The sequence below is a fragment of the Ranitomeya imitator genome, chromosome 3, assembly GCF_032444005.1.
Source record: "Ranitomeya imitator isolate aRanImi1 chromosome 3, aRanImi1.pri, whole genome shotgun sequence".
NCBI classification, from domain to species: domain Eukaryota; kingdom Metazoa; phylum Chordata; class Amphibia; order Anura; family Dendrobatidae; genus Ranitomeya; species Ranitomeya imitator.
This window is the reverse complement of record NC_091284.1, coordinates 323,363,050-323,379,155: the sequence shown is the minus strand read 5'-3', so window position 1 is coordinate 323,379,155 and position 16,106 is coordinate 323,363,050. Positions and strand designations below refer to the sequence as shown.

The 16,106-nt window shown below is 42.6% G+C and overlaps 1 protein-coding gene across 4 annotated transcripts in view; it reads right to left on the bottom strand.

Annotated features, from left to right (window-relative positions):
- Nucleotides 1-16,106, bottom strand: part of HIVEP3 (HIVEP zinc finger 3) — a 388,571-nt gene that overhangs the window by 293,944 nt on the left and 78,521 nt on the right. The gene's annotated exons all lie outside the window — the stretch shown is intronic.

Here is a 16,106-nt window from a genome sequence, read left to right as displayed (position 1 = left end):
GGTGGTGCTGAGCCATGGAGTGCTTTGTGGTTGAGGGTAATAGTTTTGTACTGGAGTGGATTGGTAACCAGTTTAATGACTGGCACAAGGTAGAGGCATCGGTGTAACGGTTGGTGAGGAAAATTATCCTGGCTGCAGCATTCAGGACAGATTGGAGCGGGGAGAGTTTGGTAAGAGGGAGGCCGACTAGTAGAGTTACAATAGTCCAGACGAGAATGAATGAGTGAAACAGTAAGAGTTTTCGCAGAGTCAAAAGTAAGAAAAGGGCGAATTCTAGAAATGTTTAGGAGATGCAGATAAGAAGAGCGAGACAGTGATCGGATGTGGGGGGGTGAATTATAGCTCGGAATCAAGAATGACTCCAAGGCAGTGGGCATGTTACTTGGGAGTAATGGTGGAACCACACAAGGTGATTCCAATGTCAGGCAAAGGTAGGTTACCAGAGGAGTTCAGTTTTTGACAGGTTCTGTTTCAGATAGAGGGAGGACATGATGTTAGAGACAGCGGTAAGACAATCACTGGTGTTTTCTAAAAAGGCAGGCGTGATATCAGGAGAAGAAGTATATAATTGGGTCTCATCAGCATAGAGATGGTACTGGAAACCAAATCTACTGATTGTTTGTCCAATATGGGCGGTATACAATGAGAAGAGGAGGGGGCCTAGGACTGATCCTTGAAGAATCCCAACAGTAAGACGATGAGAGGAGGAGGAGCCAGCAAAAGATACAGTGAAGGAATGGTCAGAGAGAGAGGAGGAGAACCAGGAGAGAACAGTGTCCTTGAGGCCGATGGAGCGGAGCATAGTGAGGAGGAGCTGATGATCCACAGTATGGAATGCTGTGGAGAGATCCAAGAGAATTAGCATGGAGCAGTGACCATTAGATTTAGCTGTTAGTAGATCATTAGGGACTTTAGTGAGGGCAATTTCAGTAGAGTGTAAAGAGCGGAAACAGAATTGCAGAGGGTCGAGAAGAGAGTTATATGAGAGATAGCGGATAAGATAGAATGGACCAGGTGTTCCAGGAGTTTAGAGATGAAGGGAAGATTAGAGACAGGTCTATAATTAGTGACACAGTTTTGATCGTGGGATGATTTTTTAAGTAATGGACGTATGATGGCATGCTTAAATGAGGAGGGAAAGATACCGGAAGAGAGAGAGAGGGTGAACATTTTTGTTAGGTGAGAGGTGACAACCGGGGAAAGGGACTGGAGATGTGACTGAATGGGGTCACTGGTGCAAGTGGTCGGTTGACAAGATGCAAGGAGCATGATTACTTCTTCTTCTGTAACTGGTTCAAAGTCAGAGAGTGAACTAGATGCAATGGGGGAGGGAGGACAGTGCATGGTATGAAGGGATTGGGAGATAATTTCCTGTCGGATGTGGTCAATTTTTTCTTTGAAGTAATTGGCCAGATCGTCAGCGTGAAGATCCGTGGTTTGGGCCTGCACTATTGGGTTGAGTAGGGAATGAAAAGTGTCAAAGAGACGTTTAGGGTTATTGGACAGTGAGGTGATGAGGGTGTTAAAATAGGTTTGTTTGGAGAGATGAAGGGCAGAGTTGTATGTTTTAAGCATGAACTTATAATGGATGAAATCTTCGGGTAGATTAGATTTTCTCCAGACGTTGGGCGCACCTGGTGCACCGCTGCAGGAAACATGTTTGCAGCGTGTGCCACGGCTGTCACCGTCTGTACCGAGTTGTTCTATGTATAGGAGGTGCAATTTCATCCAGGGCACTTTGCAGGGTTTCATTGTAATGCTTCAGTGCAGAATCAGGACATGAGCTGGAGGAGATAGGGGCCAATGAGGACTGCAAGTTCCTTCCCAGAAGCCAACTTTCAATTAGCTTTATTTCAAGTGACAAAAAAAACAGCATGCAATGAAAAAAGTATTTAAAAACACATGCAGAAAAAACGCATCAATAGCACATGTAAAAAATGCATCAGAAATGCAGGAGACCAGCCAGTGACCTCAGATGCAGATTTGGTGCAGAATATACCTGCGTCAAATCCTGAGCAAATACTGAGCCATTCCTGACCATGAAAAGAAACATTTATATTCACCTCTCACACCTGCACCACTGCAGCAATGTTGACACCAGGTCTCCTTGATGCTCGCTTAACCCTCCGTCACATACAACTGATCTGACAGGCGCTTCTTTTACTTTCATTTCTCCTTCCTCACCAGATTGTGAGGAAACCCCCTCCCTCCAGGTCGTCTCCTGTCTCTTGAAGGTCTGTGAAACCTGATATCACAGTTGGATTTCAGAGCTTCAGGGGAGAGGATATAGCTGCACAGATCTCTCAGGCTCATTGTATGTGAATACGTCACATTCAGTAAGGTTGGTATTTTATGTTTATATTCATCACAATAGTTTATTTAGCTTGTTTTATGAATGTATAGCACAAAATGTGAGGATATTTCATAGAAATAAGGGAGATTTTATAAAAGAAAGTGTGCTGCTCAGGCATATACAGTAGTTCCCTAACATATTCCTTCTCTTGCTTCAGATTATCTGCTGAAATGGAGAGGAAAATGTACAATTTATTCAAACAACTTGATGTTGAGGAAGTAACAAACATGCTGTTAGATGATAGAGACCTCACACTGAATGAGGATTTAGGAGAGGAAAGTGAGATTGATTCTCATGATGAGGTGGAAGAATGTGTCCTGGATTCTGAAACAGAGCAAGATGGTGACAGTGGTGAGGATGAAGAAGTTGGATCATATTATATTGGAAAAGATAAAAATACTAAATGGAACAAGAAGCCATTCCAGAAAAAACGTAGGGAACCTTTAAACATTATTACTCACCTTCCTGCAGTAATAGGAACTGCACGTAATGCAAAAACTGCAGTTGAATGCTTGAACAGTATATTTACAGATGACATTCTGGACTCTATTGTCACATATACCAACCAATATATAGACATTATAAAGGACAAGTACATCTGCAACAGAACCATCAAGCCCACAGATGAAATAGAACTGCGTGCTTTTTTTGGATTACTGTACCTTGCAGGAGCTTATAGGGCAAATAGACAAAGTTTGGAGGAACTTTGGGGTAAAGATGGGGATGGAGTTGAAAAATTTAGCCTTGTTATGTCCATAAACAGATTCAAGATTCTAATTCGTTGCCTTCGGTTTGACGACAGAACTACCCGAACCGAACGCAAAACACATGACCGACTTGCTCCAATTCGTGATATATTTCAAAGATTTGTTGTAAACTGTAAACAAAGTTATTACCCTGGAGAGAATCTCACTATTGACGAAATGCTCCCTGGTTTTCGTGGTAGATGTGCCTTTCGTCAATATATTCCATCAAAGCCAAACAAATATGGAATAAAAATTTATGCCCTTGTTGATGCCAGTAAGACCTACACTTACAACCTGGAAGTTTATGCAGGAAAACAACCAGAAGGTCCTTACTGTGTGAGCAACAAACCCATTGATGTTGTAAAAAGACTGGCTGAACCCTTATTTGGATCGGGTCGCAATATTACAGCTGACAATTGGTTTACAAGTTGTGATCTGATTGATTATCTGAAAATTCAGAAGCTGTCATATGTGGGAACTGTAAGAAAAAACAAAAGGGAATTGCCGCCACAGTTTGTAAGTGTGAAAGAGAGACAACAGTACAGCAGTATGTTTGCATTCCATAATGGAAAGGCTTTAGTTTCCTATGTACCACATGCCAAAAAAATCGTACTTCTTCTATCAACACTTCATGATGATGCTGCCATCGATCCTGGGACTGGGGCAGAAAAAAAACCGGAGATAATTACATTTTACAATGCCACCAAAGGGGGTGTGGATACAGCAGATCAGATGTGCTCCACTTTCAACGTCAGCAGAAACATCAAACGCTGGCCAATGGTCATATTTTTTGCTATGTTGAATTTGGGTGGTATAAATTCACAAGTAATTTATCTTGAAAACAAGGTTGAACCACTCCGTAGACGATTGTATCTGAAAAAATTGGCCCATGAACTAGTACTTGGAGAGCTACGCAGGAGAAGCGTGAAAACAATCGGTATCCCCTCTCGCCTTCAAGTTCAGCTCAAAAGGTTCCGCCCAGAAGATGATGGTGAAAAGTCACCATCTGCACCACCTCACAAAAGAAGGAGATGCACCACCTGCCAAACGGAAAGCGGAACCAGAAGGCTTTCAAATTATGAATGTCTCAAATGTCATAAAGCAATTTGCCTGACACATGCAAAAATGGTGTGTAATTCTTGCTATTTGCTCTGCAAGTGTGACTTTTCTGGGGAAACCTCAGCATCTACTTCTGATTGAATATGTTTTTAATAGTACTTAAGGTACCTTAAAATTAAGTTTGTGTTCAAAAATTTTCTTTGTACATTTTTTTGAGAGAGTCGAACTGGGGACTATTTGGCGGGAGTTTTGAAAAGTTTGTATTTCATAGTTATTAGTTTTATGTTAAGTAAATGTTTTTTTTTGCAACTGATTATGTGTAGTCTCTTTTATTACATCCCTATGAAGGTCACTGATCACTTTTAGAGCACTGAAATTGCAAACATTAGATATTATAGGTATTTTTCCAGCAGGCGCCTGACAGGCACATTGTATGTGAACTCGTTAGTCCGAATATTGTATGTGACGGAGGGTTAATATTGCTAAACCATCTGATTGCTGAAACATATCAGGGGCTGCGGATGGTCTGCTACGTTGACATTTCTCTCTGATAGAAATTCTATAGTAGTGTTAGTGATGCAGCACAAAAGTGGCAGCTGATGGGCTGCAGCGCTCACGTGGCATAGCAATGCCATGAGATGGCCGACATAGTGAGCGAATATCAGGTTGGGTTTCTTTTATCACTTGAGACAACAACATTTAAAAGGGGTATTTTCCCATCTCTAAGATCTGTCCCAATATGTAGTAGGTATAATATTATTATAATTATTATTATTTATAATAATTATAACAAAAATAATACATGTCAGCACTCACGGTCCTGGAGCTGTGATACAGTGGAATGACAAGTGATGCTTGGCGCCCAATCAGTACTGGCATCACTGTCTCCGCCTTTGGACAAACTGAACATGAAAAGGAAGTCCGGGCTGCAGCTGCTCTCTGACTTCCTATTCATGTTCAGTTTCGTACGAAGGCCGGGACTGTGACGTCAGTGCTGATTGGGAGACGGCGTTGGTGTCACATGTCACAACACCACATCACAGCCCCAGAGAGGGCAAATGCCGACACCCCTAGAATGGTGCCAACACGGGAGGCGAGTATAGGCTTTATCATTTTATCGGGGTAGAACATTTAGTTTAAGAAGGGGTTGGCCTAGTAGTGGACAACACCTTTAAGCATTAGTTTTAGCAACACTGAAAGTGCAATTAATAATTATTTAGGGATCATTAAAATGGTATTATGTGGCTGGGGTAAAGTGCTCCTAATATCTTGGAGTGATAAATCATGTTCTCAGGTTCCAATTAAATTTTTACTGCCATTTCAACAAACTTTACCTACGGCCGGAGTCACACTAGCATATAGCATCTGATGCAAGAGCATCGGATGCGATGTGCTAATGACAATACACTCCAGCACTGCTGCGAGTGTGAGCCGAGTGTCAATGGTCTGTGCTTCGATCCTCTTGCATGCGAGAATCACAGCACAGATGCGGAAAAGACAGAGAAATTAATTTCTCCATCTCCTCCATTTGCGGAGTCCACGGGAATCGAACTACACTCTGGTGATATCCGAGTGCAGTGCGATGTTTCACACACACCCATAGACTTGTGCGATTATTTTCTCATGCCAATTCAGCATGCGAAAACAACCGTAGTTGTGAGCTTCCCCATAGTTTAACCCCTATCTGACCTTGGACGGGATAGTACGTCCAAGGTCAGATCGCCTGCTTTTATGCAGGGCTCCGCGGTGACCCCGCACCAAAGCCGGGACATGTCAGCTGTTTTGAACAGCTGACATGTGCCCGTAATAGGCGCGGGCAGAATCGCGATCTGCCCGCACCTATTAACTAGTTAAGTGCCGCTGTCAAACGCAGACATCGACAATTAACTACCGCTTCCGGCCGGGCGTCTCCATTGTAACCATAGAGGTCCTTGAGACCTCTATGGTTACTGATCACCGGTAGCTGTGAGCGCCACCTTGTGGTCGGCGCTCACAGCACACCTGCAATTCTGCTACATAGCAGCGATCTGATGATCGCTGCTATGTAGCAGAGCCGATCGCGTTGTGCCTGCTTCTAGCCTCCCATGGAGGCTATTGAAGCATGGCAAAAGTAAAAAAAAAAGTTGAAAAAAATGTTAAAAAAATAAAAAAAATATATAAAAGTTTAAATCACCCCCCTTTCGCCCCAATCAAAATAAATCAATAAAAAAAATATCAAATCTACACATATTTGGTATCGCCGCGCTCAGAATCGCCCGATCTATCAATTTAAAAAAAGCATTAACCTGATCGCTAAACAGCGTAGCGGGAAAAAAAATTCGAAACACCAGAATTACGTTTTTTTGGTCGCCGCGACATTGCATTAAAATGCAATAACGGGCAATCAAAAGAACGTATCTGCACCGAAATGGTATCATTAAAAACGACAGCTCGGCACGCAAAAAATAAGCCCTCAACCGACCCCAGATCACGAAAAATGGAGACGCTACGAGTATCGGAAAATGGCGCAATTTTTTTTTAATTTTTTTTTAGCAAAGTTTGGAATTTTTTTTCACCACTTAGATAAAAAAATAACCTAGTCATGTTAGGTGTCTACGAACTCGTACTGACTTGGAGAATCATAATGTCAAGTCAGTTTTAGCATTTAGTGAACCTAGCAAAAAAGCCAAACAAAAAACAAGTGTGGGACTGCACTTTTTTTGCAATTTCACCGCACTTGGAATTTTTTTCCCGTTTTCTAGTACAAGACATGCCAAAACCAATGATGTCGTTCAAAAGTACAACTCGTCCGGCAAAAAATAAGACTTCACATGGCCAAATTGACGGAAAAATAAAAAAGTTATGGCTCTGGGAAGGAGGGGAGTGAAAAACGAACACGGAAAAATGAAAAATCCCATAGTCATGAAGGGGTTAACATTGGGCAGAGTGATGGCAGACTTACTGATTTGGACCAGACAACCCCTTTAAATTAATAACATAGGTATGCAAAATTTGGGTTTATGAACAGTTTTACAAATCCAATGACCGATTCTTATGATTTCTTATGCCTCGATTAACCTCTTAACGACCGCCGGTACGCCTTTTAACGGCGGTGGTTAAGAGTACTTAAACCAGAGCGCCGTTAATTAACGGCGCTGTGGATAAAGTGTATAGTGCCCCCCAGAGTTGGATTTTCTCCGGGGTCTCGGTTGCCAGGGGTAGCAGAGGCCCCAGAGAACATGATTCGGATTGGTTTTTACTGACCCTTGGGTTGCAATCGCCGGTAATTAACCATTTACCGGCGGCGCCAAAAAAAACCAAAAAACGCGATTTGCCATTTAATTTCTCGGTCCTCCGATGTGACCGCACATCAGAGGACAGAGAAATGGGGTCCCCGATCGCCCCCCGATACTCACCCGTCTCCCCCGGTGCTCCTCATGGTTCCCCATAGGCGCCGCCATCTTCTTCAGGCAAAAAAATGGCCGGCTGCTGGGGGTAGCAGAGAACCCAAAGAACATGAAGGGGGTCGGTTTTTACCGAACGGTTTTGTGATCGCCGGTAATTAACCATTTACTGGCGACCGCAAAAAAAATGCGGTGTGTCATTCTCTGTCCTCTGATGTGATCGCACATCAGAGGCCAGAGAAATAGGGGGATCGGAGACCCTGTCATACTTACCGGTGTCACTGGGTCCTCCTGCTTCCTCTCCTGGCCGCCGGCTTCTTCCTCCGGTAAGAAAACGGCGGGCATATGCGCAGTGCACCCGCTGTGATCTGCCAACCAGCAGAGGAAGGTTCTTCTTCCTTTCATTTTGGTCACTGTGATAGGATCAAAATAAAAAAAATAATAAAATAATAAAAATGTATGTATTTCCATTTTCCAATTAGGGATAGGGTTGGGGCTAAAGTTAGGGTTAGGGTTGGGGCTAAATTTAGGGTTAGGATTAGGGTTGACATTAGGATTAGGGTTAGCATTATGGTTACGTTTTGGATTAGGGTTAGGTTTGGGATTAAGGTTAAGGATAGGGTTGGGATTAGGGTTAGGGGTGTATTGGGATTAGGATCGGGATTAGGGTTAGGTTTGAGGTTAGGGTTGAGATTAGGATTAGGGGTGTGTTGGGCCTAGGGTTTTGATTAGGGTTGGGATTAGGGTTAGTGGTGTTGTGGGGTTAGGGTTGGAGTTAGATTTGGGGGGTTTCCACTGTTTAGGTACATCAGGGGGTTTCCAAACTCGACAGCCAACTTTGCGCTCAAAAAGTCAAATGGTGCTCCCTCCCTTGTGACCTCTGCCGTGCGCCCAAACAGTGATTTACCCCCACATATTGGGCATCAGCCTACTAAGTACTAATTGGACAAGAACTTTTGGGGTCCAGTTTCTCCTCTTACCCTTGCCAAAATAAAAAAAATTGGGGGGCAAAAAAATCATTTTTGTGGGAAAAAAAACATGATTTTTTTTATTTTCACGGCTCTGTGTCATACTTCTGTGAAGCACTTGGGCGTTCAAAATGCTCACCACATATCTAGATAAGTTCCTTGGGGGGTCTAGCTTCCAAAATGGGGTCACTTGTGGGGGGTTTCTACTGTTTAGGTACATCAGGAGCTCTGCAAATGCAACATGACACCCGCAGACCATTCCATCAAAGTCTGCATTTTAAAACGTCACTACTTCCCTTCCGAGACTTGATGTATGCCCAAACAGTGGTCACCCTCCCCCCCCCACATATGGGGTATCAGCGTACTCCGGACAAACTGGACAACAAATTTTAGGGTCCAATTTCTCATGTTACCCTTGAGAAAATAAAAATTGCGAGCTAAAAAATAATTTTGAGGAAAAAAAAGGATTTTTTATTTTCACGGCTTCTGTGAAGCAGTTGGGCATTCAAAGTGCTCACTACACATCTAGATAAGTTCCTTAGGGGGTCTTCTGTTAAGCCCTTGGGCATTCAAAGTGCTCACTACACATCTAGATAAGTTCCTTGGGGGGTCTTCTGTGAAGCACTTGGGCATTCAAAGTGCTCACTACACATCTAGATAAGTTCCTTGGGGGGGTCTAGTTTCCAAAATGGGGTCACTTGTGGGGGGTTTCTACTGTTTAGGTACATCAGGAGCCAGGTACAGACTGGGGGCTGAATTTACAGCCCTGGCTTTTGAAATCACACAGGCCCATGCTATCCCCATCCTCAAGCACCAGATGGGACATATTACTAATATTACCCTGCTTGGAAAAAAGCAAGATTTACTACAAGACCAATATTTGTAACGATACCTCCGTCAAAACTCTTAACAGTAAGGGTGTCTTGAGAACACCGATTTTCTTAACAACATAGCAGACAAGGTGGCCCACGACCATACAGGCGCTTCTGGCATTTGCCAGAATTTCCAGATGGCCAGTCCGGCCCTGTCAGGAGCTCTGCAAATGCAACATGACGCCCGCAGACCATTCCATCAAAGTCTGCATTTTAAAACATCACTACTTCCCTTCTGCGCCCCGATGTGTGCCCAAACAGTGGTCCCCCCACATATGGGGTATCAGCGTACTCAGGACAAACTGGACAACACATTTTGGGGTCCAATTTCTCCTGTTACCCTTGTGAAAATAAAAAATTGCAGGCTAAAAGTCATTTTTGAGGGGAAAAAAGGATTTTTTATTTTCAAGGCTCTACGTTATAAACTTCTGTGAAGCACTTGGGGGTTCAAAGTGCTCACCACACATCTAGATAAGTTCCTTAATGGGTCTAGTTTACGAAATGGGGTCTCTTCTTGGGGGTTTCTACAGTTTAGGCACATCAGGGGCTCTCCAAACACGACATGGCGTCCGATCTCAATTCCAGCCAATTCTGCATTGAAAAAGTCAAACGGAACACCATCTCTTCCAAGCTCTGCCGTGCACCCAAACAGCGGTTTACCCCCACCTATGGGGTATCAACGTACTCAGGAGAAATTGCACAACTTTCATGGTTTAATTTCTCCTGTTACCCTTGTGAAAATAAGAATTTGTGGGCGAAAAGATAATTTTTGTGTAAAAAATGCGATTTTTTTTATTTTCACGGCTCTATGTTATAAACTTCTGTGAAGTACTTTGGGGTTCAAAGTGCTCACCACACATCTAGATAAGTTCCTTAAGGAGTCTAGTTTCCAAAATGGGGTCACTTGTGGGGGAGCTCCAATGTTTAGGCACATCAGTGGCTCTCCAAACACAACATGGCGTCCGATCTCAATTCCAGCCAATTCTGCATTGAAAAGGTCAAACGGTGCTCCTTCTCTTCCAAGCCTGTCGTGCGCCCAAACAGTGGTTTACCCCCACATATGGGGTATCGGCATATTCAGGAGAAATTGCACAACAAATTTTGTGGTCAATTTTCTCTTCTTACACTTGTGAAAATAAAAAAAATTGTTTCTGAAGTAAAATGTTTGCAAAAAAAAAGTTTAATGTTCATTTTTTCCTTCCACATTGTTTTAGCTCCCGTGAAGCACGTAAAGGGTGAATAAACTTCTTGAATGTGGTTTTGAGCACATTGAGGGGTATAGTTTTTAAAATGGTGTCAAATTTGGGTATTTTCTGTCATGTACACCCCTCAAAGTGACTTTAAATGTGAGATGGTCCCTAAAAATTTTGTTGTAAAAATGAGAAATCGCTGGTCAACTTTTAACCCTTATAACTTCCTAACAAAAAACAATTTTGTTTCCAAAATTGTGCTGATGAAAAGTAGACATGTGGGAAATGTTATTTACTAACTATTTTGTGTGACATATCTCTCTGATTTAAGGGCATAAAAATTCAAAGTTTGAAAATTGCAAAATTTTAAAAAAATTCGCCATATTTGTTTTTTTCATAAATAATTGCAAGTAATATTGTAAAATATACAAAAGAAAGAATTGAGCGGGCACTACCACAATATAAGCTGATTATATGCCCGGTGCTACCTATGCGCCTAGTATATCATGCACAAAGAAAGAAAGAAGAAAGAAGCGCAAAAAACGGTGCACACTGAGCCACAATACTATAGAATAATGACAATTTTATTAGAGACCCAAAAAACACAAAGTGCTTGACATTAAAAACATTTAAAACACAGCATAAAACACATGCCTATACACATATAGTGAACGTCCTCCAAATATGGGGACATAATGAAAAGACAGACCCCTAAGGAAAAATAATCCTAGAAAACATGCCTCCGTGAATATACATGCAAGATAAATCTATCTAATACAAGCAGATATCAGCAGGAAAAGTTCCGGCCAAATGTATTAATAAATAAAATAGAAAGAAAAAATTATATTATATGCATTACATAAATAATACAAGAAATAATGCCAAGTGTCCCATCGAAAAATGCACTATGCAATATTATAATATCAAATTTTAAAAGCACAGATATGCATTACCATGGGGCACAATACATGAAACTGGTAACTAATACCGCCAGAGTGATTCCTGCCGATACTGCCTATTAAAGAATGCAATAACTATATATTCATACTGACTAGGAGGTAGAGTCTGTCAACTCCCTACGCGTATCGCCGCTCTTGGTGGCTTCGTCAGGGGAAGTAGTTGTGTACTAATTGTGTCTGGCATATATATCGTAAGTGCACTTACTAATTGGCCTGTAAGCACCGGCACCTGTGTCCGGTGACTACTGGTCATCGTAACAGTCAAAAAGTCTATACCAGGATCAAGAAGATCTAAGCTGATTGGTTACCCGAGTCGGCATGTAGTACGTCTACCATTGGTCTGTGCGTCTGTGTGCACCTGTTCCATCCGGCATGTTTTCCCATCCCTCCATACAGATACGGTTGTACACAAGATCAGTCCGGCCAATGAGCGGTAATAAAGCATATATCCAATCACAGCTAATGTAGACCCGCGCCTGCGCCGTGCTGCACAGGGCAGGTCACTGCACTGAAGATCCACGCAAGCGCCAAAAAGCAATGACTAAGTCCCAAACCATGCCCTGCGCCTGCGCAGAAGAGACCACACCGGAAGCACCATCCAGATGCCGATCACGTGCCAACCGACGAAACGTTGCCAGGCAACCCGCCGCCGCATAGCGAGCCCCGCTCCAGCAATTATGCCGATCGACCAGGCAATTCCTCCTTGCGTAAGTATCCAATCTGATATAACCAACATCTGTATCCAAACAGGGTAAGGCCAAATTGCTATAAGTCCACACAAGTGCAAGAAGGTAATGGTCAAATTATAGACTATGTACTGCGCTTGCGCTATGGAAACCAGATTGTGAGCACTGTCTAGTGACTAATCACATGTTCACTGGCATAACGTTGCCAGGCAACCCGGCGCTATACAGCGAGTTCTGTTCTAATAGGCAATCTCTCCGCATAAAAGTACTATATAAACTATGACCAATGCTTATAACGGGACAATGATGATTCGATAATGATGGATTGCTTTTATAATCCACTAATATGGTCACATATGAACCTGTGCTGCATTGGGCAAGATCAATCTTTAAAGAATTTCTGGAAATCCACACAAGCGCTGCATCTCCATCTTAATATCATCCCCTATGGATCAATACAATGAATAAACGGAGAAGACTATGAAACAACCAGTTGTATATAATTTGGCCCCCTGCCACTAGGCAACCTCCACTGTCCAGTGAGTTCAACTCCGATTGATCTAAGATCCAAATGTCCGTACGCATGCGCTAACTGGGACAACAAAATCAAACTCATTGATAAACTAAGGTAAGAGAAAGCCCGTATAGAGGAGGTCCTCATTGAGGCCCCCTGGTGAAACTGATCCCAACTGGTAAATCCAGCGGGCCTCCAATCTAAGCAGTTCTCCCTGCCTGTCCGTTTTCCGGAAATTAGGTGGAACCCTCTGCAGACCCATAACCCGCAAATCACGTGTATTGCTGGAATGAGTCTGCAAAAAGTGTGTGGCTACTGTAGATATAATTTTGCCCTTGGATGTATCTTGTCTAGCACAGTTAATATTTGATACATGTTGTTGTACTCTTTTACGCAATTCTTGTGAGGTCTGCCCCACATAAATTTTAGGGCAAGAGCACACTAGGACATAGACCAAATTTGTTGTTTTACAATTGATATATTCCCTAAGGCTATACTCAACCCCATCTCGCGGGTTGGTAAAACAGGAGCCCCTGTTTACCAATGGACACACATTGCACTCACCACACGGATACATGCCTTTTAATGCACTACCTCTGCCCAATCTGGTTGTTGGCCTAATAAAATGGCTCCTCGAAAGAGAGTCCCGTAAATTGGGTGCCCTTCTAGCTGTAATCAGAGGGCGCTCAGGTACAAGATCTGTTATCTTAGGATCCGTTTTAAGGATATCCCAATGTCGTCTAAAAAATTCAGAGACTTCTTTCCAATGATTATGGAATATTGTTATATATCTGATGTTGTTGTCCGCTTGCTTCTTCCTGGGCTGTAACAATTGTGCCCTAGGGGTGGTCTTGGTTCGCTGTACGGCCTTTGAGATAATTGATCTAGGATAACCTCTTGCCCGTAAGCGCGTTGAGAGGGCCTTTGCTTGGGAACAAAAGTCACTGTGTAGAGTGCAGTTCCTCCGGATTCTGAAAAATTGTCCTGTGGGCAAATTTCTCTTAAGGTGATGAGGATGAAAACTCTTATAATCCAGTAATCCGTTCGCTGCCGTGCTTTTTCGGAATAAATCCGTATAGATAATTTCATTCTCACAAGAATTGCGTAAAAGAGTACAACAACATGTATCAAATATTAACTGTGCTAGACAAGATACATCCAAGGGCAAAATTATATCTACAGTAGCCACACACTTTTTGCAGACTCATTCCAGCAATACACGTGATTTGCTGGTTATGGGTCTGCAGAGGGTTCCACCTAATTTCCGGAAAACGGACAGGCAGGGAGAACTGCTTAGATTGGAGGCCCGCTGGATTTACCAGTTGGGATCAGTTTCACCAGGGGGCCTCAATGAGGACCTCCTCTATACGGGCTTTCTCTTACCTTAGTTTATCAATGAGTTTGATTATGTTGTCCCAGTTAGCGCATGCGTACGGACATTTGGATCTTAGATCAATCGGAGTTGAACTCACTGGACAGTGGAGGTTGCCTAGTGGCAGGGGGCCAAATTATATACAACTGGTTGTTTGATAATCTTCTCCGTTTATTCATTGTATTGATCCATAGGGGATGATATTGAGATGGAGATGCAGCGCTTGTGTGGATTTCCAGAAATTCTTTAAAGATTGATCTTGCCCAATGCAGCACAGGTTCATATGTGACCATATTAGTGGATTATAAAAGCAATCCATCATTATCGAATCATCATTGTCCCATTATAAGCATTGGTCATAGTTTATATAGTACTTTTATGCGGAGAGATTGCCTATTAGAACAGAACTCGCTGTATAGCGCCGGGTTGCCTGGCAACGTTATGCCAGTGAACATGTGATTAGTCACTAGACAGTGCTCACAATCTGGTTTCCATAGCGCAAGCGCAGTACATAGTCTATAATTTGACCATTACCTTCTTGCACTTGTGTGGACTTATAGCAATTTGGCCTTACCCTGTCTGGATACAGATGTTGGTTATATCAGATTGGATACTTACGCAAGGAGGAATTGCCTGGTCGATCGGCATAATTGCTGGAGCGGGGATCGCTATGCGGCGGCGGGTTGCCTGGCAACGTTTCGTCGGTTGGCACGTGATCGGCATCTGGATGGTGCTTCCGGTGTGGTCTCTTCTGCGCAGGCGCAGGGCATGGTTTGGGACTTAGTCATTGCTTTTTGGCGCTTGCGTGGATCTCCAGTGCAGTGACCTGCCCTGTGCAGCACGGCGCAGGCGCGGGTCTACATTAGCTGTGATTGGATATATGCTTTATTACCGCTCATTGGCCGGACTGATCTTGTGTACAACCGTATCTGTATGGAGGGATGGGAAAACATGCAGGATGGAACAGGTGTACACAGACGCACAGACCAATGGTAGACGTACTACATGCCGACTCGGGTAACCAATCAGCTTAGATCTTCTTGATCCTGGTATAGACTTTTTGACTGTTACGATGACCAGTAGTCACACAGGTGCCGGTGCTTACAGGCCAATTAGTAAGTGCACTTACGATATATATGCCAGACACAATTAGTACACAACTACTTCCCCTGACGAAGCCACCAAGAGCGGCGATACGCGTAGGGAGTTGACAGACTCTACCTCCTAGTGAGTATGAATATATAGTTATTGCATTCTTTAATAGGCAGTATCGGCAGGAATCACTCTGGCGGTATTAGTTACCAGTTTCATGTATTGTGCCCCATGGTAATGCATATCTGTGCTTTTAAAATTTGATATTATAATATTGCATAGTGCATTTTTCGATGGGACACTTGGCATTATTTCTTGTATTATTTATGTAATGCATATAATATAATTTTTTCTTTCTATTTTATTTATTAATACATTTGGCCGGAACTTTTCCTGCTGATATCTGCTTGTATTAGATAGATTTATCTTGCATGTATATTCACGGAGGCATGTTTTCTAGGATTATTTTTCCTTAGGGGTCTGTCTTTTCATTATGTCCCCATATTTGGAGGACGTTCACTATATGTGTATAGGCATGTGTTTTATGCTGTGTTTTAAATGTTTTTAATGTCAAGCACTTTGTGTTTTTTGGGTCTCTAATAAAATTGTCATTATTCTATAGTATTGTGGCTCAGTGTGCACCGTTTTTTGCGCTTCTTTCTTCTTTCTTTCTTTGTGCATAATATCGTAAAATGTTACCACTAAGATGAAGTGCAATATGTCACGAAAAAACAGTCTCAGAATCAGCGGGATCCGTTAAAGCGTTCCAGAGTTATAACCTCAGAAAGTGACAGTGGTCAGAATTGAAAAAATTGGCTCAGTCATTAAGTACCAAATTGGCTCTGTCACTAAGGGGTTAAAAAAAACTTCTGTTTTTAATCATCTTGAATGGATTTTGCACAAAATGAGCGT